The sequence below is a fragment of the Salvelinus namaycush genome, chromosome 16 (genome assembly GCF_016432855.1).
Source record: "Salvelinus namaycush isolate Seneca chromosome 16, SaNama_1.0, whole genome shotgun sequence".
NCBI classification, from domain to species: Eukaryota; Metazoa; Chordata; class Actinopteri; order Salmoniformes; family Salmonidae; genus Salvelinus; species Salvelinus namaycush.
The window spans coordinates 5,884,061-5,908,921 of record NC_052322.1 but is presented as its reverse complement, the minus strand read 5'-3'; the positions used below and the strand labels follow the sequence as shown (position 1 = coordinate 5,908,921).

The 24,861-nt window shown below is 42.5% G+C and overlaps 1 pseudogene; it reads left to right on the top strand.

The window, feature by feature from the left end:
- The first annotated feature begins 7,881 nt into the window (after positions 1–7,881).
- Positions 7,882–24,861, top strand: part of LOC120060863 — a 34,396-nt pseudogene continuing 17,416 nt past the window's right edge.

The window sequence follows — 24,861 nt, the reverse complement described above, 5'->3', positions numbered from 1 at the left end:
TCCTGAGACAAGGCCGAGTATAGCCCACAAAGATCTCCGCCACAGCACAACCCAAGGGGGGGGGGCGCCAACCCAGACAGGAAGATCACGTCAGTGACTCAACCCACTTAAGTGACGCACCCCTCCTAGTGACGGCATGAAAGAGCACCAGTAAGCCAGTGACTCAGCCCCTGTAATAGGGTTAGAGGCAGAGGGCCAGACTACACTCAATCATATGACCTACTGAAGAGATAAGTCTTCAGTAAAGACTTAAAAGTTGAGACCGAGTCTGCGTCTCTCACATGGGTAGGCAGACCATTCCATAAAAATGGAGCTCTATAGGAGAAAGCCCTGCCTCCAGCTGTTTGCTTAGAAATTCTAGGGACAATTAGGAGGCCTGCGTCTTGTGACCGTAGCGTACGTTTGGGTATGTACGGCAGGACCAAATCGTAAAGATGGGTAGGAGCAAACCCATGTAATGCTTTGTAGGTTAGCAGTAAAACCTTGAAATCAGCCCTTGCCTTAACAGGAAGCCAGTGTAGGAAGGCTAGCACTGGAGTAATATGATCAAATTTTTTGGTTCTAGTCAGGATTCTAGCAGCCGTATTTAGCACTAACTGAAGTTTATTTTGTGCTTTATCCGGGTAGCCGGAAAGTAGAGCATTGCAGTAGTCTAGAAGTAACAAAAGCATGGAATAATTTTTCTGCATCATTTTTGGACAGAGAGTTTCTGATTTTTGCAATGTTACGTAGATGGATAAAAGCTGTCCTTGAAACAGTCAGAGATCAGGGTCCAGAGTAATGCTGAGGTCCTTCACAGGTTTATTTGAGACGACTTTACCACCATCAAGATTAATTGTCAGATTCAACAGAAGATCTCTTTGTTTCTTGGGACCTAGAACAAGCATCTCTGTTTTGTCCGAGTTTAAAAGTAGAACGTTTTCAGCCATCCACTTCCTTATGTCTGAAACACAGGCTTCTAGCGAGTGCAATTTTGGGGCTTCACCATGTTTCATTGAAATGTACAGCTGTGTGTCATCCGCATAGCAGTAAAAGTTAACATTATGTTTTCGAATGACATCCCAAGAGGTAAAATATATAGTGAAAACAATAGTGGTCCTAAAACGGAACCTTGAGGAACACCGAAATGATAATTGGGGGTAGCCTACTGGCATGACCTAGATAGATACAACCACTTGTATGCAAACATTTTTAAACTTTTTTCACTTTTATGGGGTATTGTGATGTCATTATGGGTATTGTCTGTAGATTGATCATTTTTTTTAAATTTAATCCATTTTAGAATAAGGCTGTAACGTAACAAAATGTGGAAAAAGGGAATGTTGTATGTTCTAGGGGTGTCCCAGATATAAAAAAAATATAGTATTTTCTTTCTACCAATTGATTGGTTGAAATGTTATGACGTGTATTTTTCCATATAGACACACCCCATGTGTTTAATAAAATCAACTGTATGTGCGGAACTTGAACTGAACTGATGTTTCAAGCGTTTGATTAAATAATTAACACACACAAATGACTTGAGGAAGCCAGAGATCAATTTAACCAGAAGAAAATAACCAATTCCCGACCTGCTGCTGGCCTTAAAAAATTCTGATGTTATGCTCCTGAAGTTTCCGGTAAAATCGGCAAACTTTTTCCATTTCCATTTGGAGTGCCAATTTATCTTACCATTTCTACTGATCTCCGAACCAATTATGAAAGAGTTACAACACCTGTTTGGCCCCGCCACTTCCTGGGTTGGTGAAGTGCTGTATTGAATTTAAGGACTAAATCCGAGTATCACGCTCATCACCTGTGGAAGGCAGGGCTTCCAGCGAGGCGTGGATTTAATTGTATGTTGTACCTCGTTTCCCTCCTTCAGGGAACAGTAGTTATAGTCATAACGTTAAGCTTGTCATATGATGAACTTAAATACTGGATCTTTCTGTCGGACAGTTTTTTGTATTCAGATCTCTGAAATGCTCTCTAACTACGTAACATTTAGTGTATCCTTATGTTACGCTGGGAAAACAGTTTTCATGGGCACAGAAATACTAAATCATTTCAGAGTTTGCTAAATCCGAGAGTCACCTTAATTAAGTTGATTCACAATACCCAAATGGATACTGTCATTGATGCTGTTCTTCAATAATTACACATGATACTTAATACAGTAGCTGTTTAGTTAGTCACATGTTCAACTATCACCAGCTGATCCCGGAAATCAATTTCTGAATGACAAGCACATGACAAACATCACGACATGAAACAACAACCAAAGTGCTTCTTCATTCATTACTCTGGTAAAGACAGTTATGCTGTGCTCCATGTTGGATCCAACATCCCTAACAAATGTATGTTTATAATATGTTATTGTCTGCTTGATTTACAGTAGGGTCTCGTTAGTCTGTTTCAACACAGAGATACTTACCTCATAATGTGTAGAGTAGAGGTCGACCGATTAATCAGAATGGCTGATTAATTAGGGACGATTTCAAGTTTTCATAACAATCGGTAATCGGCATTTTTGGACACTGTTCATGGCCGTTACATTGCACTCTACGAGGAGACTGCGTGGCAGGCTGACTACCTGTTATGCGAGTGCAGCAAGGAGCCAAGGTAAGGTACTAGCTAGCATTAAACATATCTTATAAAAAACAATCATTCTTAACATAATCACTAGTTAACTACACATGGTTGATGATATTACTAGTTTATCTAGCTTGTCCTGCGTTGCATATAATCGATGCGGGCCTGTTAATTTGTCATTGAATCACAACCTACTTCGCCAAGCGGGTGATTTAACAAGCGCATTTGCAAAAAAAGCACAGTCGTTGCACCAATGTGTACCTAACCATAAACATCAATGCCTTTCTTAAAACCAATACACAAGTATATATTTTTAAACCTGCATATTTAGTTAATATTGCCTGCTAACATGAATTTCTTTTAACTAGGGAAATTGTGTCACTTCTCTTGCGTTCTGTGCAACAGAGTCAGGGTATATGCAGCAGTTTGGGCCGCTTGGCTCGTTGCGAACTGTGTGAAGACCATTTCTTCCAAAAAAAACAGCCAACTTCGCCAAACGGGGGATGATTTAACAAAAGCGCATTTGCGAAAAAAGCACAATCGTTGCATGAATGTACCTAACCATAAACATCAATGCCTTTCTTAAAATCAATACACAGAAGTATATGTTTTTAAATCTGCATATTTAGTTAAAAGAAATTCATGTTAGCAGGAAATATTAAACTAGGGAAATTGTGTCACTTCTCTTGCGTTCATTGCACGCAGAGTCAGGGTATATGCAACAGTTTGGGCCGCCTGGCTTGTTGCGAACTAATTTGCAAGAATTTTACGTAATTATGACAACATTGAAGGTTGTGTAATGTAACAGCAATATTTAGACTTATGGATGCCACCCGTTAGATAAAATACGGAACGGTTCCGTATTTCACTGAAAGAATAAACATTTTGTTTTCGAAATGATAGTTTCCGTATTTGACCATATTAATGACCTAAGGCTCGTATTTCTGTGTTTTATTATATTATAATTAAGTCTATGATTTGATAGAGCAGTCTGACTGAGCGATGGTAGGAAGCAGCAGGCTCGTAAGCATTCATTCAAACAGCACTTTACTGCGTTTGCCAGCAGCTCTTCGCAATACTTCAAGCATTGCGCTGTTTATGACTTCAAGTCTATCAACTCCCGAGATTAGGCTGGCAATACTCAAGTACATATTAGAACATCCAATAGTCAAAGGTATACAAATGGTATAGAGAGAAATAGTCCAATAATTCCTATAATAGCGACAACCTAAAACTTCTTACCTTGGAATATTAAAGACTCGTGTTAAAAGGAACCACCAGCTTTCATATGTTCTCATGTTCTGAGCAAGGAACTTAAACGTTAGCTTTTTTACATGGCACATATTGCACTTTTACTTTCTTCTCCAACACTTTGTTTTTGCATTATTTAAACCAAATTGAACATGTTTCATTATTTATTTGAGACCAAAATGATTTTAGTGATGTATTATATTAAGTTAAAATAAAAGTGTTAATTCAGTATTGTTGTAATTGTCATTATTACAATATATACAGTGGGGAGAACAAGTATTTGATACACTGCCGATTTAGCAGGTTTTCCTACTTACAAAGCATGTAGAGGTCTGTAATTTTTATCATAGGTACACTTCAACTGTGAGAGACGGAATCTAAAACAAAAATCCAGAAAATCACATTGTATGATATTTAAGTAATTCATTTGCATTTTATTGCATGACATAAGTATTTGATCACCTACCAACCAGTACGAATTCCAGCTCTCACAGACCTGTTAGTTTTTCTTTAAGAAGCCCTCCTGTTCTCCACTCATTACCTGTATTAACTGCACCTGTTTGAACTCGTTACCTGTATAAAAGACACCTGTCCACACACTCAATCAAACAGACTCCAACCTCTCCACAATGGCCAAGACCAGAGAGCTGTGTAAGGACATCAGGGATATAATTGTAGACCTGCACAAGGCTGGGATGGGCTACAGGACAATAGGCAAGCAGCTTGGTGAGAAGGCAACAACTGTTGGTGCAATTATTAGAAAGTGGAAGAAGTTCAAGATGACGGTCAATCACCCTCAGTCTGGTGCTCCATGCAAGATCTCACCTCGTGGGGCATCAATGAACATGAGGAAGGTGAGGGATCAGCCCAGAACTACACGGCAGGACCTGATCAATGACCTGAAGAGAGCTGGGACCACAGTCTCAAAGAAAACCATTAGTAACACACTACGCCGTCATGGATTAAAATCCTGCAGCGCACGCAAGGTCCCCCTGCTCAAGCCAGCGCATGTCCAGGCCCGTCTGAAGTTTTCCAATGACCATCTGGATGATCCAGAGGAGGAATGGGAGAAGGTCATATGGTCTGATGAGACAAAAAGAGATTTTTGGTCTAAACTCCACTCGCCGTGTTTGGAGGAAGAAGGATGAGTACAACCCCAAGAACACCATCCCAACCGTGAAGCATGGAGGTGGAAACATCATTCTTTGGGGATGCTTTTCTGCAAAGGGGACAGGACGACTGCACCGTATTGAGGGGAGGATGGATGGGGCCATGTATCGCGAGATCTTGGCCAACAACCTCCTTCCCTCAGTAAGAGCATTGAAGATGGGTCGTGGCTGGGTCTTCCAGCATGACAACGACCCGAAACACACAGCCAGGGCAACTAAGGAGTGGCTCCGTAAGAAGCATCTCAAGGTCCTGGAGTGGCCTAGCCAGTCTCCAGACCTGAACCCAATAGAACATCTTTGGAGGGAGCTGAAAGTGCGTATTGCCCAGCGACAGCCCCGAAACCCGAAGGATCTGGAGAAGGTCTGTATGGAGGAGTGGGCCAAAATCCCTGCTGCAGTGTGTGCAAACCTGGTCAAGAACTACAGGAAACGTATGATCTTTGTAATTGCAAACAAAGGTTTCTGTACCAAATATTAAGTTCTGCTTTTCTGATATCGAATACTTATGTCATGTAATAAAATGCAAATTAATTACTTAAATTAATTTCTTAAAAATCATACAATGTGATGCACATTTGTGGCCTGCTGGAGGTCATTTTGCAGGGCTCTGGCAGTGCTCCTCCTTGCACAAAGGCGGAGGTAGCGGTCCTGCTGCTGGGTTGTTGCCCTCCTACGGCCTCCTCCACATCTCCTGATGTACTGGCCTGTCTCCTGGTAGCGCCTCCATGCTCTGGACACTACGCTGACAGACACAGCAAACCTTCTTCCCACAGCTTGCATTGATGTGCCATCCTGGATGAGCTGCACTACCTGAGCCACTTGTGTGGGTTGTAGACTCCGTCTCATGCTACCACTAGAGTGACAGCACCGCCAGCATTCAAAAGTGACCAAAACATCAGCCAGGAAGCATAGGAACTGAGAAGTGGTCTGTGGTCACCACCTGCAGAACCACTCCTTTATTGGGGGTGTCTTGCTAATTGCCTATAATTTCCACCTTTTGTCTATTCCATTTGCACAACAGCATGTGAAATTTATTGTCAATCAGTGTTGCTTCCTAAGTGGACAGTTTGATTTCACAGAAGTGTGATTGACTTGGAGTTACATTGTGTTGTTTAAGTGTTCCCTTTATTTTTTTGAGCAGTGTATATTCACACATTTAGACATTGGCCAAAATAATAAAAATTGTAAAAATCAATAACTAATTCATTGATTGTCATAGAAACATCAAGCTAGATATTATTTATTATATAAATGTCTAGCATACTTTTACAACCTTTGTTTTGAATAAAAATTACAGTTTTGATTTTATAGAAATACAAAATCTATAAAATGCCATTTAAAAGCGGTAAAAATCAATAACTAATTCACCGTTTGTCACAGAGAAATGTATAATTAAAAGTTAATTTGTGGAATTTCTTTCCTTAATGCGTTTGAGCCAATCAGTTGTGTTGTAACAAGGTAATGGTTTTCTCACGTACTAGTAGGCTTATATTGAAGATATGGCAAATAGGAGTGGCAATGTTGTGCGCTATTATCCTCAGTCATTTTCCATCCAAGTTGTCAGACCCCGGTGGCCTGAAAAAGAAAAGGACAACCTCACACTCTAGGAGCTCAGATGCAATAATTTAATAACCTGATATCAACATTTTCACAGACAAGCTGTCTTCATCAGGGTATAATGACAAACACTGCGGGTAACTGGTTTATATTGTGTCAAAGGACACACACAAATGTCTGTAATCATGTCTGGGTGTGGCCTGATATCATTGGTTAATTTACAGATATAAATAGATAGTGTAAAAACATAAATGGATAGCATACGGTCGTAGATACAATTTGGCTCCATAGACCTACAAACATTTTACAATGAATAGCAATATTACAATAATGGCTACGTTGAGACCGACGGGAGCAAGGCTCTTTAAATTAAAGATCCAGGCAGCCTCTTGTTTTTAACAATAAATTGTCGAGGTCACCCCCTCTCCTAGGGAGGGTGACGTGTTCAATGCCGATATAATGTAGGGACGAAATCAAGGGGTTCGCTTCCAAAAAGTGGGTCGAAACTGGATATATACGTTTTGTTTAAGTGTTCCCTTTATTTTTTTGAGCAGTGTATAAAAATCGTCCGATTAATCAGTATTGGCTTTTTTTGGTCCTCCAATAATTGGTATCGGTGTTGAAAAATCATAATCGGTCGACCTCTAGTGAAGAGAACTGTTCCTTGATGGATAGGCTATTGTACAACACACAGAGCTATTTTCCTTTATTCAGGACATTTAGAATGACAACACATTAAAGAGTGGCCTAGTGGAATTATTGACAAAATTATCTGGTGATCAGGTTATGAAATGTCATGACAAAGACATTTTAGTTTCCATGTTTCACCTGAACTCTTAAATTATGTATAGTCCTAGGTCTATGTTGTTGTTAGGTGGAGTTATGGGTCCTACAGTAGGTCTATGTTGTTGTTAGGTGAAGTTATGGGTCCTACAGTAGGTGTGTGTTACTGTTAGGATTTCCCAGTAGTTATCGATGTTACTACTAATGTGAAAACAAGACGAAATATGACTATTGTTGCTCACTTGACTGTATTAAGACAATTGTCAAATAATTTAACAGACGTCAATTGTTGAACACCTTCATGGGTTTGCTCTGGGCATCACCTTTTACCTCAAACTAACAGTGGATTTCTGCTGTTGTGGGACTTTAACCATCTGTCTGACTTTGTCGTTCACACAGGAGAGAGATGTGACTATCCTGGGTCCTCTGGGGAGCCTCAACAACATCATGATGCTGACGAGGCAGAGCAGAGTCTCTCCACATCAGAACACCTCAAGAAACACCAGCAGAGACCCACAGGGAAGAAATCTATTTGCTGCTCTGACTGTGGGAAATGTTGCAAATCTTCATCAGATCTTAAAATACACCAGCGAGTACACACAGGAAAGAAATCTCACAACTGTTTCAATTGTGGGAAGAGTTACTTAAGATTAAAATCACTAAAGGTACACATGAGAATTCACACTGGAGAGAAACCTTATAGCTGTGATCAATGTGGGAAGAGTTTTACTATATCTACCTATCTGACGATACATCAGAGAACACATACAGGAGAGAAACCTTATAGCTGTACTCAATGTGGGAAGAGTTTTACTCAGTCATGCAACCTGTTATCACACCAGAGAAAACACACAGGAGAGAAATCTTATAGCTGTAATCAATGTGGGAAGAGTTTTACTCAGTCAAGCACCCTGGTATCACACAAGAGAACACATACAGGAGAGAAACCGTATAGCTGTGATCAATGTGGGAAGAGTTTTACTACATCTAGCCATCTGATTGTACACCAGAGAACACACACAGGAAAGAAACCTTATAGCTGTACTCAATGTGGGAAGAGTTTTACTCACTTAGGCAGCCTGTTATCACACCAGAGAAAACACACAGGAGAGAAATCTTATAGCTGTAGTCAATGTGGGAAGAGTTTTAATCAGTCAAGCAACCTGGTATCACACAAGAGAACACACACAGGAGAGAAACCTTATAGCTGTGATCAATGTGGGAAGAGTTTTACTAAATCTAGCAGTCTTATTGTACACCAGAGAACACACACAGGAGAGAAACCTCATAGCTGTGATCAATGTGGGAAGAGTTTTGTTACATCTAGCCGTCTTATTGCACACCAGAGGACACATACAGGAGAGAAACCTCATAGTTGTGGTCAATGTGACAAGAGCTACTCTGATAAAAGATCTCTGATCAAACATCAGAAAATACATACTTGAAGTAGTTGTTTCATGATATCAATGAATTAATGTCCCAATGTAGAACCCTAACTGTTTGCCCCCTGTTCTATTGATTTCAGTGTGATATGGATATGAGCTTCATCAGTAGAAACATCTTTGTACCTTGCTCCGTTCATCTTTCCCTCGATCCTGACTAGTATGCCAGTCCTTGCCACTGAAAACATCCCCACAGCATGATGCTGCCACCACCATGCTTCACCGTAGGGATGGTGCCTGGTTTCCTCCAGACGTGATGCTTGGCATTCAGGCCAAAGAGTTCAATCTTGGTTTCATCAGACCAGAGAATCTTGTTTATCATCGTCAGAGTTCTTTAGGTGCCTTTTGGCAAACTCCAAGTGGGCAGTCATGTGCCTTTTTACTGAGGAGTGACTTCCATCTGGCCACTCTATCATAAAGGCCTGATTGTTGGAGTGCTGTATAGATGGTTGTACTTCTGGAAGGTTCTCCCATCTCCACAGAGGAACTCTGGAGCTCTGTCAGAGTGACCAGAGGGTTCTTGGTCACATCCTTGAACAAGGCGCTTCTCCCCTGATTGCTCTGTTTGAAGAGTCTTGGTGGTTCCAAACATCTTCCATTTAAGAATGATGGAGGCCACTGTGTTCTTGGGGACCTTCAATACTGCAGACATTTTTTGGTACCCTTCCCCAGATCTGTGCCTCGACACAATCCTGTCTCAGAGCTCTACGGACAATTCCTTCAACCTCATGGCTTGGTTTTTGTTCTGACATGCACTGTCAACTGTGGGACCTTATATAGACAGGTGTGTGCCCAAATCATGTCCAATCAATTGAATTTACCGCAGGTGGACCTCAATCAAGTTGTAGAAACATCTCAAGGATGATCAATGGAAACAAGATGCACCTGAGCTCAATTTCGAGTCTCATAGCAAAGGGTCTGAATACTTATGTAAATAAGGTATGTCTGTTTTTTGCTTTGTCATTATGGGGTATTGTGTGTAGATTAATGAGGAACACAATATTATTTAATACATTTTAGAATAAGGCTGTGATGTAACAAAATGTGTAAAAAGTCAAGGGGTCTGAATACTTTCTAAATGCTCTGAATATGCTGTTGGTTTACTGTTAGAATAAGTTGTATGACTACACCAATACTGTTAAAGCAACGATGCATAGACCTAGAAAATGCATGGCCAACCTTGCTGCTAGAGATCTAGCTACTGGGTGTGTAGGTTTCTTTTCCAACCATGCACTAACACCTGACATTGTGCTGATTATTTGGATTAGAAACTATTCAACTATTCAATCATGTCTTGTTTTGGAGTCAGATGGATGTGTAAACCTACTACCCATTTCCACAGGTGTTCTTTATGATATGAAATAAAGTATGGATTCTTTGAATGAAGTATAGTGTATTTTTGGGTAATTGAACATTCCCTGTTTGTCTGTTTTATTTGGTTGTTACTCTAATTTAGTCTGATATTGCACAGATTTGCAGCTGATGTCCTTGGTCATTGGTGTGGGTGTAACAGCTGATGTCCTTGGTCATTGGTGTGGGTGTAACAGCTGATGTCCTTGGTCATTTGTGTGGGTGTAACAGCTGATGTCCTTGGTCATTGGTGTGGTTGTAACAATCCCTGTCTGACTGACCTGTGATGCAGCCTCTGTTCACAACAGCACTTCATACCCACAAAGCAGCAACCATTATCCTACCAATACCATGATCTTGGTGGGGCTAGGATAACAGTGTAGGTCTCAGGGTGGGTGGGGCTAGGATAACAGTAGTGTAGGTCTCAGGGTGGGTGGGGCTAGGATAACAGTAGTGTAGGTCTCAGGGTGGGTGGGGTGAGGATAACAGTAGTGTAGGTCTCAGGGTGGGTGGGGTGAGGATAACAGTGTAGGTCTCAGGGTGGGTGAAATCACCACACGATGGCGACTAGGGCTTACTCACTTTGTCTTTCCTTGATTATTCACATCTCCTTTCCTCTGACCTTCTTCTCCAATGGTTTTAAGAAGGACACAAGGAGAGGAATCGAGTAAGGATGAATTCACCTGTCAACTAAATCAAATAAAACTTTATTTGTCACATGCGCCCAAATACAAGTGTAGACCTTACCTTGAAATGCTTACTTACAAGCCCTTAACTCTCCTTGAACTGCATTGTTGGTTAAGAAAATATTTACCAAGTAAAATAAAAAAGTAACACAATAAGAATAACAATAACGAGGCTATGTACAGGGGGCACTGGTACCAAGTCAGTGTGTGGGGGTACAGGCTAGTTGAGGTAATTGGTACATGTAGGTGGGTGTGATGTGACTATGCATAGATAATAAACAGCATGTAGCAGCGGTGTGCAAAAGGGGGGAGGGGGGGGGGGGTGTCAATTGTCCTGCGGCGATTTTATTAATTGTTCTGCAGTCTAATGGCTTGGGGGTAGAAGCTGTTGAGGAGCCTTTTGGTCCTATACTTGGCGCTCCGGTACCACTTGCCGTGCGGTAGCAGAGAAAACAGTCTATAACTTGGGTGACTGGAGTCTCTGGCAATTTTATGGACTTTTCTCTGACACCGCCTGTCCTGGGTTGCAGGAAGCTTGGCACCAGTGATGTACTGGGCCGTTCGCACTACCCTCTGTAGCGCCTTATGGTCAGATGCCGAGCAGTTGCCATATCAGGCGGTGATGCAACCGATCAAGATGCTCTCGGTGGTGCAGCTGTAGAACCTTTTGATGATCTGGGGACCAATGCCAAATCTTTTCAGTCTCCTGAGGGGTGAAAAGGTGTTGTCGTGCCCTCTTCACAACTGTCTTGGTGTGTTTGGACAATGATAGTTTTTGGTGATGTAGCTCCGGTATCAAACGTAACAACCCCACCCGAAAAGTTGACAAAACAAAAAGGAGCAAGCAGGTATGATTTTCTCTTTTGTTCGGAGCCCACAGCAAGAAGTCACCAGAGCCTACCGTGCTAACGGGTTCCCACTAGATAACACAATCACACATTGCATGAAAGCATGAGGTGTGGCTAACATTAGCAAGCTTGAGCTAGATACCGAGCTAGCATACAAACTTGGTAGCACAGAGTAGATACTCCATATGGCGTTGAGAAATAGTGCCTTGTGGGTAGTTTAGAAGATATCCAGAAATAAGTTAAGAAATATGTAATGAAAAAACATAACTCTTTGTACTTATAGGAAACCAGATCGTGACAACAACTCAGTTACTAAGTCTTTAACCACACCGTGTTGTTACACTGGTGAGTAAAAACTCATGTTCCCTACCCTTTAACTTTTAGTCAAATAATTTAAATATACATTTTTTTCAACTGAGTTACCCACTCCAGTCAGCAGATGGCGGTGTGCGATGTTAAGGCGATGCTGTTAGTGTGATGTATATTCTAGTGGATTGAACGCTTCTTTCAACAGCTGCAACAGTTAGTCAGACACCTCGGTAGCTTGCTAGACAAAATAACCGAACCAATAAAGCTCTTTAGATGCGTTCGTGTAAATTAGCCACTGTGTTTTAAACCCACTTCTGTCGTCTAGTTAGTTATCCGTTTTAATTTCATATTTACGGTGTTGTTATTATTCATCTAGCGGGCTGGTTAAGTTAGCATTAGCATAGCTAGCTAACTTACCCAACCATGAGCTCACTAAGCTACTCTCCTCCTGCTAAAGAAGAGGAGGTCTGCTGGACGGAGAAAGAGGGTCTGTGGCTGAACATTGTCGTGAAAGAGGAAGAGGAGGATGTCACAATACAAAAACAAGTAGAGGGTGAGGCTGTTACAGTGAAAGAAGAAGAGAAAGACGTTATAGTTAAAGAAGAGGAAGCCGCGTTCAGAGTGAAAGAGGACGAGGACATTACTGTGAAAGAAGAGGAGGAAGTGAAAGAGGAGGAGGGGGAGAAGACTGTCACATTGAAAGAAGAGGAGGAAACTGGATATCTGGGCCCAGTTTACCAAAGACATCTTAAGGCATCCAATGGTTCTAACGATGAACGGGCGCTGATTAACACTAGTAAGTATTGTCTTAAAACCAACACTGTAAACCAACACTGTTAAGCCTTAACATGGTTAAAACTATAATGCTGATATCATGGGTGGTCAGTCCTTGCATCCATAGGTCTGTCTATGAATTTGAGAGTAGTTACATTTCTCCAGCCCCATCATCTAATTACCAAAACAGTGGTGGAATTACAGCTTTGTTATTGTTTGAACCGCAGATTGGTTGGTAAATTGTGTGGCTTTTTTAAAGGGACAACCTAGGATTTAAACAGCAACAAAATGGCTGCCCAGAGACTTGGTTTGGTTAACAGCTGAGGGATGGGGTCTGGAGAAATGTAACCACTCAAATTCATTGAGAATGCAATTGTATCAACCGTAACCCAAAACCTAGTGAAGTTAAGAAGTTCAGGCATCTTGGCGTAACAGTTATAAGGTGTTGGCTTGACAGTCGCTGGACCCAGGTTTGAGTCCAGCTCAGGGCTACCCCCTGAATTGACTACACTATAAATACAAGGACTGGCCATCCATAAGGTCAAAATTATAGTTTTAAAAAAGATTTCAAGGCTATACAGTGCTTGTTGACAAACAGTGGTGTTATAAGAGCTTATGTTTTGGTTTCTGGTGGGGTAATACAGTTGAAACATTTGAGGCATTTATAAGTTAATTCTTCAAGAATCAATGGGTATATGTAACGGATGTGAAATGGCTAGCTAGTTAGCGGGTACGCGCTAGTAGCGTTTCAATTAGTTACGTCACTTGCTCTGAAACCTAGAAGTAGTGTTGCACCTTGCTCTGCAAGGGCCGTGGCCTTTGTGGAGCGATGGGTAACGATGCTTCGTGGGCGACCGTTGTTGATGTGTGCAGAGGGTCCCTGGTTCGCGCCCGTGTCGGGACGAGGGGACGGTTTAAAGTTATACTGTTACATATATAGTAAATGGGTCTTTCTATAACTGCCAGTGTAGATTTCCTGTGGGGGTCAAATTGTTAGAGCTGTTGATAAGTCATTAGCTGTGTTAGAATACTCATACTAACCAAACTATTTGTGATGTTAATTGAGTATATAGTACTTGTCATAGTATGATTTAGTTAGTATGCCAAAAGTTCCCAGTGGTCGTATTAAAGCAAGTCTCTCTGGACAAGCACGTGCTGGCCGTGGTGGCCATTGACCAGATGCTTGAGAAGCTGAAGAAGTCAAACGAGTTCCTGGAGTTGATCCTGAAGGGCCTCAATGAATACCTGGAGAAGAAGCGCCTCTACTTTCCACGATTCTTCTTCCTGTCCAACGACGAGCTGCTGGAGATCCTCTCTGAAACCAAAGACCCCACAAGACCATACAAACGCTTCACACCGCGTGGCCGCTGCTACTCTAACCTGGTGGTCCCAGCGCGCACGACCCACGTGGAGTTCCAGGTCTCCGGCAGCCTCTGGAACTGCCGATCTGCGGCCAACAAGGCAGAGTTCATCTCAGCCTATGCTTCCCTCCAGTCCCTCGACTTCTTGGCACTGACGGAAACATGGATTACCACTGATAACACTGCTACTCCTACTGCTCTCTCCTCGTCTGCCCACGTGTTCTCGCACACCCCGAGAGCTTCTGGTCAGCGGGGTGGTGGCACTGGGATCCTCATCTCTCCCAAGTGGACATTCTCTCTTTCTCCCCTGACCCATCTGTCTATCGCCTCCTTTGAATTCCATGCTGTCACAGTTACCAGCCCTTTCAAGCTTAACATCCTTATCATTTATCGCCCTCCAGGTTCCCTTGGAGAGTTCATCAATGAGCTTGACGCCCTGATAAGTTCCTTTCCTGAGGATGGCTCACCTCTCACAGTTCTGGGTGACTTTAACCTCCCCACGTCTACCTTTGACTCATTCCTCTCTGCCTCCTTCTTTCCACTCCTCTCCTCTTTTGACCTCACCCTCTCACCTTCCCCCCCTACTCACAAGGCAGGCAATACGCTTGACCTCATCTTTACTAGATGCTGTTCTTCCACTAATCTCATTGCAACTCCCCTCCAAGTCTCCGACCACTACCTTGTATCCTTTTCCCTCTCGCTCTCATCCAACACTTCCCACACTGCCCCTACTCGGATGGTATCGCGCCGTCCCAACCTTCGCTCTCTCTCCCCCGCTACTCTCTCCTCTTCCATCCTATCATCTCTTCCCTCTGCTCAAACCTTCTCCAACCTATCTCCTGATTCTGCCTCCTCAACCCTCCTCTCCTCCCTTTCTGCATCCTTTGACTCTCTATGTCCCCTATCCTCCAGGCTGGCTCGGTCCTCCCCTCCTGCTCCGTGGCTCGACGACTCATTGCGAGCTCACAGAACAGGGCTCCGGGCAGCCGAGCGGAAATGGAGGAAAACTCACCTCCCTGCGGACCTGGCATCCTTTCACTCCCTCCTCTCTACATTCTCCTCTTCTGTCTCTGCTGCTAAAGCCACTTTCTACCACTCTAAATTCCAAGCATCTGCCTCTAACCCTAGGAAGCTCTTTGCCACCTTCTCCTCCCTCCTGAATCCTCCTCCCCCCTCCTCCCTCTCTGCGGATGACTTCGTCAACCATTTTGAAAAGAAGGTCGACGACATCCGATCCTCGTTTGCTAAGTCAAACGACACCGCTGGTTCTGCTCACACTGCCCTACCCTGTGCTTTGACCTCTTTCTCCCCTCTCTCTCCAGATGAAATCTCGCGTCTTGTGACGGCCGGCCGCCCAACAACCTGCCCGCTTGACCCTATCCCCTCCTCTCTTCTCCAGACCATTTCCGGAGACCTTCTCCCTTACCTCACCTCGCTCATCAACTCATCCTTGACCGCTGGCTACGTCCCTTCCGTCTTCAAGAGAGCGAGAGTTGCACCCCTTCTGAAAAAACCTACACTCGATCCCTCCGATGTCAACAACTACAGACCAGTATCCCTTCTTTCTTTTCTCTCCAAAACTCTTGAACGTGCCGTCCTTGGCCAGCTCTCCTGCTATCTCTCTCAGAATGACCTTCTTGATCCAAATCAGTCAGGTTTCAAGACTAGTCATTCAACTGAGACTGCTCTTCTCTGTGTCACGGAGGCGCTCCGCACTGCTAAAGCTAACTCTCTCTCCTCTGCTCTCATCCTTCTAGACCTATCGGCTGCCTTTGACACTGTGAACCATCAGATCCTCCTCTCCACCCTCTCCGAGCTGGGCATCTCCGGCGCGGCTCACGCTTGGATTGCGTCCTACCTGACAGGTCGCTCCTACCAGGTGGCGTGGCGAGAATCTGTCTCCGCACCACGTGCTCTCACCACTGGTGTCCCCCAGGGCTCTGTTCTAGGCCCTCTCCTATTCTCGCTATACACCAAGTCACTTGGCTCTGTCATATCCTCACATGGTCTCTCCTATCATTGCTATGCAGACGACACACAATTAATCTTCTCCTTTCCCCCTTCTGATAACCAGGTGGCGAATCGCATCTCTGCATGTCTGGCAGACATATCAGTGTGGATGACGGATCACCACCTCAAGCTGAACCTCGGCAAGACGGAGCTGCTCTTCCTCCCGGGGAAGGACTGCCCGTTCCATGATCTCGCCATCACGGTTGACAACTCCATTGTGTCCTCCTCCCAGAGTGCTAAGAACCTTGGCGTGATCCTGGACAACACCCTGTCGTTCTCAACCAACATCAAGGCGGTGACCCGTTCCTGTAGGTTCATGCTCTACAACATTCGCAGAGTACGACCCTGCCTCACACAGGAAGCGGCGCAGGTCCTAATCCAGGCACTTGTCATCTCCCGTCTGGATTACTGCAACTCGCTGTTGGCTGGGCTCCCTGCCTGTGCCATTAAACCCCTACAACTCATCCAGAACGCCGCAGCCCGTCTGGTGTTCAACCTTCCCAAGTTCTCTCACGTGACCCCGCTCCTCCGCTCTCTCCACTGGCTTCCAGTTGAAGCTCGCATCCGCTACAAGACCATGGTGCTTGCCTACGGAGCTGTGAGGGGAACGGCACCTCCGTACCTTCAGGCTCTGATCAGGCCCTACACCCAAACAAGGGCACTGCGTTCATCCACCTCTGGCCTGCTCGCCTCCCTACCTCTGAGGAAGTACAGTTCCCGCTCAGCCCAGTCAAAACTGTTCGCTGCTCTGGCACCCCAATGGTGGAACAAACTCCCTCACGACGCCAGGTCAGCGGAGTCAATCACCACCTTCCGGAGACACCTGAAACCCCACCTCTTCAAGGAATACCTAGGATAGGATAAAGTAATCCTTCTAACCCCCCCACCCCCCCCTTATGAGAGTTAGATGCACTATTGTAAAGTGGTTGTTCCACTGGATATCACAAGGTGAATGCACCAATTTGTAAGTCGCTCTGGATAAGAGCGTCTGCTAAATGACTTAAATGTAAATGTAAATGTATTAAATTCACCAAAATATGACGTAAACACGCTGTACGTTAGGGCCCATAATGCAATTCTTCAGGAAATGGACATGGCTTCACATCGTTTTCAGATTTGAAGAAAATAGCGGAAAATATTCAGCCGAAGTCCGACGAGAGCAGATAAAAATTCATTGTTTTAACTAATTATGACAAATGTTAAGAAAATGTTGAGCAATGTAATAAAGTAATGACTTTTCAAATAAGTTACCTTACACGTTATTTTGGCTGACAATTTGTTAGCATGTTATTACAGCAGTATGTACCGGTATGTTAACTAACTACCTAACGTTAGTTGGCTACTTGTACATCAAACTTGCCAGTATATGAACTATATTCTATCTAACTAACTACCCAACGTTTATTGACTTGATTATTCCCGTCAATCTTAGCTAAATGGTATAGTCGTTCTCAATGGACATTCGGGTGCTTTCATAAATCCTCTGGCTATCTACTCCGATTTCAAAGCACTCTCGTCAGTACCATCAGAGCAGAATAATGAATTTACTAGCGCTCAACACCGGTTGAATATGACCAGGTGTCAGTAAACGGAGGCAAAAAAAGAAGCGTAATTTAAATGTTTTTACAGCAGTACAGTTAGTCACTCTGGATAACATGAAAACTGCCTAACCAGCTCTGCTAGGGCGAGTAAAATGGTAAGAGTCTCATTTGTGTCTGGAAGTAGCTAGCAAGCTGAGGTCAGAACGGTCAAATCAACCCAACTCCTCGGCCAGTGGCTCCGAGAGCGAAACGGGCTGAATTTACAAACGGACCATCTGACAACGCTCTGAATTTATGAAGCACTATGGTATTCAAGATTGAATTTAAGAACACACCCGAAGTCGTAAAATGTCTAACTAGTAATGTGTTATGCTAACTAGCTAGCAAGAGGTTGCATAGCAACAGCACAAACTTCCGGTAGACAGGAGAAGAGAGCTCAACTGATACGGTTCGGTTACAGTACACTACAATTAACTAATAGTATGTAGTATATACTCATTAAGTATGTAGTTACAGTATACTACAATGAACTAATAGTATGTAGTATATACTCATTAAGTATGTAGTTACAGTATACTAAAATGAACTAATAGTATGTAGTATATACTCATTAAGTATGTAGTATACTTTTTTCAATTTATTTTCAATGCCATTACATTAAAGGCGAAACATACCTACATTCCATAATATTTATGAATTGTTTGAAACCTTTGTTTTAAACCCTTCTCAAAGTTGGCGCCTTGCCGGATTTGTGTATATATATATATATTTTAAATAAAACACTACTTGACTTTCCTTGTATTTATGGCAGTGTAGTTCCCTTATTAAGGGTCAGTCAACTTTGGTACAACATACTATGAGGAGTCGCGACTTCGGTTGAAGGATCTAAAATCACACCTGAAAAGGCCAATGAAATCCGCGCCTGGCTGGAAGCCCCGGCTTCCACAGGGGATGAGCGTTAGGCTCGGATTCATTCCTTCAATTATTCCGCTCTTCACCTCGGTGTGAACAGGAACAATTCATGCTACTAAAACATACAATTGGAACACGAGACTGTTTTACTTTGCGCCAACTAAACTGACTCTTAGTGGTAGAGCGTGATCACCCTGGACTTTGTGTGGTTCTCATAGTTTCCTAATCAAAAACAATGTCCTGGCTTTAACAATGAGTAAGATGGCTAAAAATGAGACCGAGACAATGAAAGTTCAGACCGATTTATATTCACACATTTAGACATTGGCCAAAACAATAACTAATTCATTGATTGTCACAAAAACATCAAGCTAGATATTATTTATTATATAAATGTCTAGCATACTTTTACAACCTTTGTTTTGAATAAAAATTACAGTTTTGATTTTATAGAAATACAAAATCTATAAAATGCCATTTAAAAGCGGTAAAAATCAATAACTAATTCACAGAGAAATGTATAATTAAAAGTTAATTTGTGGAATTTCTTTCCTTTATGTGTTTGAGCCAATCAGTTGTGTTGTAACAAGGTAATGGTTTTCTCACGTACTAGTAGGCTTATATTGAAGATATGGCAAATAGGAGTGACAATGTTGTGCGCTATTATCCTCAGTCATTTTCCATCCAAGTTGTCAGGCCTGAAAAAGAAAAGGACAACCTCACACTCTAGGAGCTCAGATGCAATAATTTAATAACCTGATATCAACATTTTCACAGACAAGCTGTCTTCATCAGGGTATAATGACAAACACTGCGGGTAACAGGTTTATATTGTGTCAAAGGACACACACAAATGTATGTAATCATGTCTGAGTGTGGCCTGATATCAGATATAAATAGATAGTGTAAAAACATAAATGGATAGCATACAGTCATAGATACAATTTGGCTACATAGACCTCCAAACATTTACAATGAATAGCAATATTACAATAATGGCTACGTTGAGACCGACGGGAGCATGGCTCTTTAAATTAAAGATACAGCCTCTTGTTTTTAACAATACATTGTCGAAGTCACCCCCTCTCCCTAGGGAGGGTGACGTGTTCGATGCCGATATAATGTAGGGACGAAATCAAGGGGTTCGCTTCCAAAAAGTGGGTAGAAACTGGATATATACATTTTACCACAAGGACAAGTTATAAGATAAATAACTGCCTTAGTGGTGCACATGATAACACCTTTGATTGGGATCTGTTTCCCTGTTTGGGGGTGTTTGAAGGATCTACATTTACAAGTGCCCTTGCATTGAGCACAGCCATTACATTTGTAGTTTCCATCCGGGAGAGGTGCAAATAGACGTTGTGCAGGAGTATTTGGGGGTGGTAAATCAGAGTTTAGTGAGAATGCAAGAATGCTTGGTTTTTGCGAGAATGTCCTTGAAAGAGATAATTTCTTGATTTTTGTACCCCCTCTCCTCTGTCGAATTGTTTTTTGCAAATTATTTTGATTCAAGAGTGAGACTTTCCTTTAGAGTCTATGTTATTGGGTCTATGTTGTTGTTAGGTGAAGTTATGGGTCCTACAGTAGGTCTATGTTGTTGTTAGGTGAAGTTATGGATCCTACAGTAGGTCTATGTTGTTGTTAGGTGGGTCCTACAGTAGGTGTGTGTTACTGTTAGGATTTTCCAGTAGTTATCGATGTTACTACTAATGTGAAAACAAGACAAATATGACTATTGTTGCTCACTTGACGACTGTATTAAGACAATTGTCAAATAATTTAACAGACGTCAATTGTTGTACAACTTCATGGGTTTGCTCTGGGCATCACCTTTTACCTCAAACTAACAGTGGATTTCTGCTGTTGTGGGACTTTAACCATCTGTCTGACTTTGTCGTTCACACAGGAGAGAGATGTGACTCCTGGGTCCTCTGGGGAGTCTCAACAACATCATGATGCTGAAGAGGCAGAGAAGAGTCTCTCCACATCAGAACACCTCAAGAAACACCAGCAGAGACCCACATTGAATAATCCTTACTGCTGCTCTGACTGTGAGAAGACCTGCAAATCTAAATCAGAACTTGATATTTCCCCCGGAGAATCCACACAGGGAAAAGCCGTACCATTTCTCTCATTGTGGAATGAGTTTCTCTAGATCATATTCATTGAAAACACACCTGCTAATTCACACAGGAGAGAAATCTTATAGCTGTAGTCAATGTGGGAAGTTTTACTACATCTTCCAATCTGACTAAACACCAGAAAACACACACAACAGAGAAACCTTATAGCTGTGATCAATGTGGGAAGAGTTATGTTACATCTAGCTATCTGACTTTACACCAGACAACACACACAGGAGAGAATCCATTTAGCTGTACTCGATGTGGGAAGAGTTTAACTACATCTAGCTCTCTGAAGGTACACAAGAGAACAGACACAGGGGAGAAATCATGTAGCTGTACTCAATGTGGGAAGAGTTTTACTCGGTCAAGCTCCCTGGTAATGCACCAGAGAATACACACTGAAGAGAAACCATATAGCTGTAATCAATGTGGGAAGCGTTTTACTCAGCCAAATGGACTGATATTACACCAGCGGACACACACAGGAGAGAAATTGTATAGTTGTACTCAATGTGGGAAGAGTTTTATTCAGGTAAGCTGCCTGAAAGTACACCTGAGAACGCACACAGGAGAGAAATCTTAACACTGCTCTGACTGCGAAAGAGTTTTTTTAGCTTAAGTGATTTAAAATCGCACCAGAGAATACACACAGGAGAGAACTGTTGGAGCTGTGATCAATGTGTCAAGAGATACTTTGATAAAATATCTTTGATCAAACATCAGAAAATACATAGATGAAGGATTTGTTTTACTGTCACAATGTAGAATGTTTTAACATTGTAGTAGGAGTATTTTAATGATGTCATAATGTAGAACCCTAAATGTTTGTCCCCTGTTCTATTTATTTTAGCCTCAGGGGAAGATCCAGGCTCTGAATTGAAAGAGTACTATTTATGTGATTTAACAAAAAGTGAGTAACAAAAAAAGAGTTGTGTTACACTTACCACGTTGGTGACCCACTTGAATCAAAATGCAACACTTCAAAATGTAGCTAGCTGTTTTCTACAAATTGTTCTCTAACCAGTGATGTACACATTACTCCCAGGTTCCGTGTGGTTTTTGAGCTGTTAGTTTTAACAGGGCGTGCAACCTCATCTCCCTCCTCTCGGCACAATTGATTTCAACATGATATCTATGAGTTATGACAAATAAGTGTTGTGTTCCTTTGTTTAGCAACCCCTAAATTTAAATGCATCTTTGAAAAGAGGACTGCCCGACGGCCAATAATAAATTTGTCTATAATCAATTGTATTAACAATCCTACATCACTCCAGTATTTCTTTACAACATCCAAGTGCTAATCGTCATTATTCCACTACTGAAGAAGCATGTCTCAAATCACCTCATATTTCAAACATCCAGCCTGACAAAAGATACATGTTTATTATTCCATGCCTCACCATTAAGTTAATTATTGCCAATACATATTAACAAAGGGGTGTACATTTGGTTTTTATATTTCATATTTACAATTCATGTAACATTTAGTAATCATAATTATTTATGTAACCAACTGACAATTTCGGGGTACAATTATATTGACATTGTTGCCCTGCTTTTAGAATATCAGGGTTCATTCTCAGATGTGCCAACCCAAATGTACTAGAGCATGACATTGGGGACTGGGCCCGATCCAACAACATGCCTGTCGAGTGAACCCTGAAAAGGGAGAGAAGCTCCTCTGTGAGGTGGAAAGTTACTACGGATATTGCAGGAGTTTCCTCTTGAAATCAGACATGTCTGTGGTAAGGACAACTTGGTTGCTGATTGTCTCAAGGGTGGGCAGTCAAAAAGATTTGTGATTTGCATTTAGCCATTGCATTGCCATGGATCACAATTTATTTTGACTGCACATTTTAGTGAGTTTTTCAAAAAGTAAGATTGTAGAAAATATATACTTAGAAATGCATGTTTTTTCTTATTTTGAATTGTTGACAGCCAGTAGACACCATGTTTATATTGGTGAAGCATTGTAGTTGGTTCTAATGTGAAATGGAAGTTGTTTTCTGTTGGTGGTAAGCAAACTTGTCCAACAAAAATATAGGATATATTATTTGTCTTTAGGGGGGAAGGTGTTACAGTCTTTGGTTTTTGCATTTATGTTTTGAGGTTGGACTTTAGCACGTATAGCTCATTAGAACGTAGGTGACACTGATTGGTGTCACCTCGTTAGTCAGTATGTGTTACACCTGTGCTGCCTTGTCCATCTTGTTAGTGGGAAGGTGTTTCACCTGAGCTGGTCCAGGTTCTATTTAAGAGTGTCTGGCCCAGTGCTCCAGTTGTCTTGATCGATGTGGAGAGTCAACACCTTTAGTTGCTCCACCTTTTTGGTTTGCTTCCTGTCTTTAAGTTTGGTGTGGGTTTTTCTTTTGTTTGCCTCTTGGGCAGATTTAGTGGGTCTCATGGTGGGTGTCTTTTAGGTCCCAGTTGTTGTTACTAGTCAATTTTCAGTGGACACCCCCATGGTTTCTTTCAGAACCCCTCCTAAAAAAAAACTCCTAAAACACCACGCCTTCACCATGCCTGCTGAAGGCGTGGTGGAGTGGTTAACACCACCCCCAGCTCTACCAGGGGCTTGAGGTGGTCTCCCACAGCTCTGCTTATGTCATGTTCTGTGGCCTTGCCATTCCATTTCTTGACTGCCCCTGCAACACAGAAAGAAAAACATTTAGTCATATTATATAAAACACTCAAAGTAATGGATATGGAGCATCTATGGCCTCAGTTACACCTGGCACCTAAATGTGACTTCTGTCATCCCATCACTCCAAGCTGCATTAGGTTCTGATCTACCAGGATGGGCGTTTGACATAGTCTGGATGCAGTCGGGGCACTGAATATGCATCAGCAATGTAAAGAGGTGGGGTGAATGAGTGGGGGAAAGTACATTTGACACAAGTGACCTTCATAATAAATCAAATCAAATGTTATTTGTCACATACATATGTTATTGCGGGTGTAGCGAAATGCTTGTGTTCCTAGCTCCAACAGTGCAGTAATATCTAACAATTTCACAACAAATAGCTAATACACACAAATCTAAGTAATGGAATTAGAATATATACATATATGGACGAGCGATGTCAGAGCAGCATAGACAGATACAGTAGAATAGGATAGAATACAGTATATACATATGAGATGAGTAATGCATAGACTAAGATACAGTAGGATAGAATACAGTAAATACATATGAGATGAGTAATACACTGCTCAAAAAAATAAAGGGAACACTTAAACAACACAATGTAACTCCAAGTCAATCACACTTCTGTGAAATCAAACTGTCCACTTAGGAAGCAACACTGATTGACAATAAATTGCACATGCTGTTGTGCAAATGGAATAGACAAAAGGTGGAAATTATAGGCAATTAGCAAGACACCCCCAATAAAGGAGTGATTCTGCAGGTGGTGACCACAGACCACTTCTCAGTTCCTATGCTTCCTGGCTGATGTTTTGGTCACTTTTGAATGCTGGCGGTGCTCTCACTCTAGTGGTAACATGAGACGGAGTCTACAACCCACACAAGTGGCTCAGGTAGTGCAGCTCATCCAGGATGGCACATCAATGCGAGCTGTGGCAAGAAGGTTTGCTGTGTCTGTCAGCGTAGTGTCCAGAGCATGGAGGCGCTACCAGGAGACAGGCCAGTACATCAGGAGACGTGGAGGAGGCCGTAGGAGGGCAACAACCCAGCAGCAGGACCGCTGGAGGTCATTTTGCAGGGCTCTGGCAGTGCTACTCTTTGCACAAAGGCGGAGGTAGCGGTCCTGCTGCTGGGTTGTTGCCCTCCTACGGCCTCCTCCACGTCTGTGGTGATTGACAGAGTCGAAAGCCTTGGCCAGGTCGATGAATACGGCTGCACAGTATTGTTTCTTATCGATGGCGGTTATGATATCGTTTAGGACGTTGAGCGTGGCTGAGGTGCACCCATGACCAGCTCGGGAAACCAGATTGCATAGCGGAGAAGGTACGGTGAGATTCAAAATGGTCGGTGATCTGTTTGTTAACTTGGCTTTCGAAGACCTTAAAAAGGCAGGGTAGGATATTTATGGGTCTGTAGCAGTTTGGGTCTAGAGTGTCTCCCCCTTTTAAGAAGGGGATGACCACAGCAGCTTTCCAATCTTTGGGGATCTCAGATGATACGAAAGAGAGGTTGAACATGCAA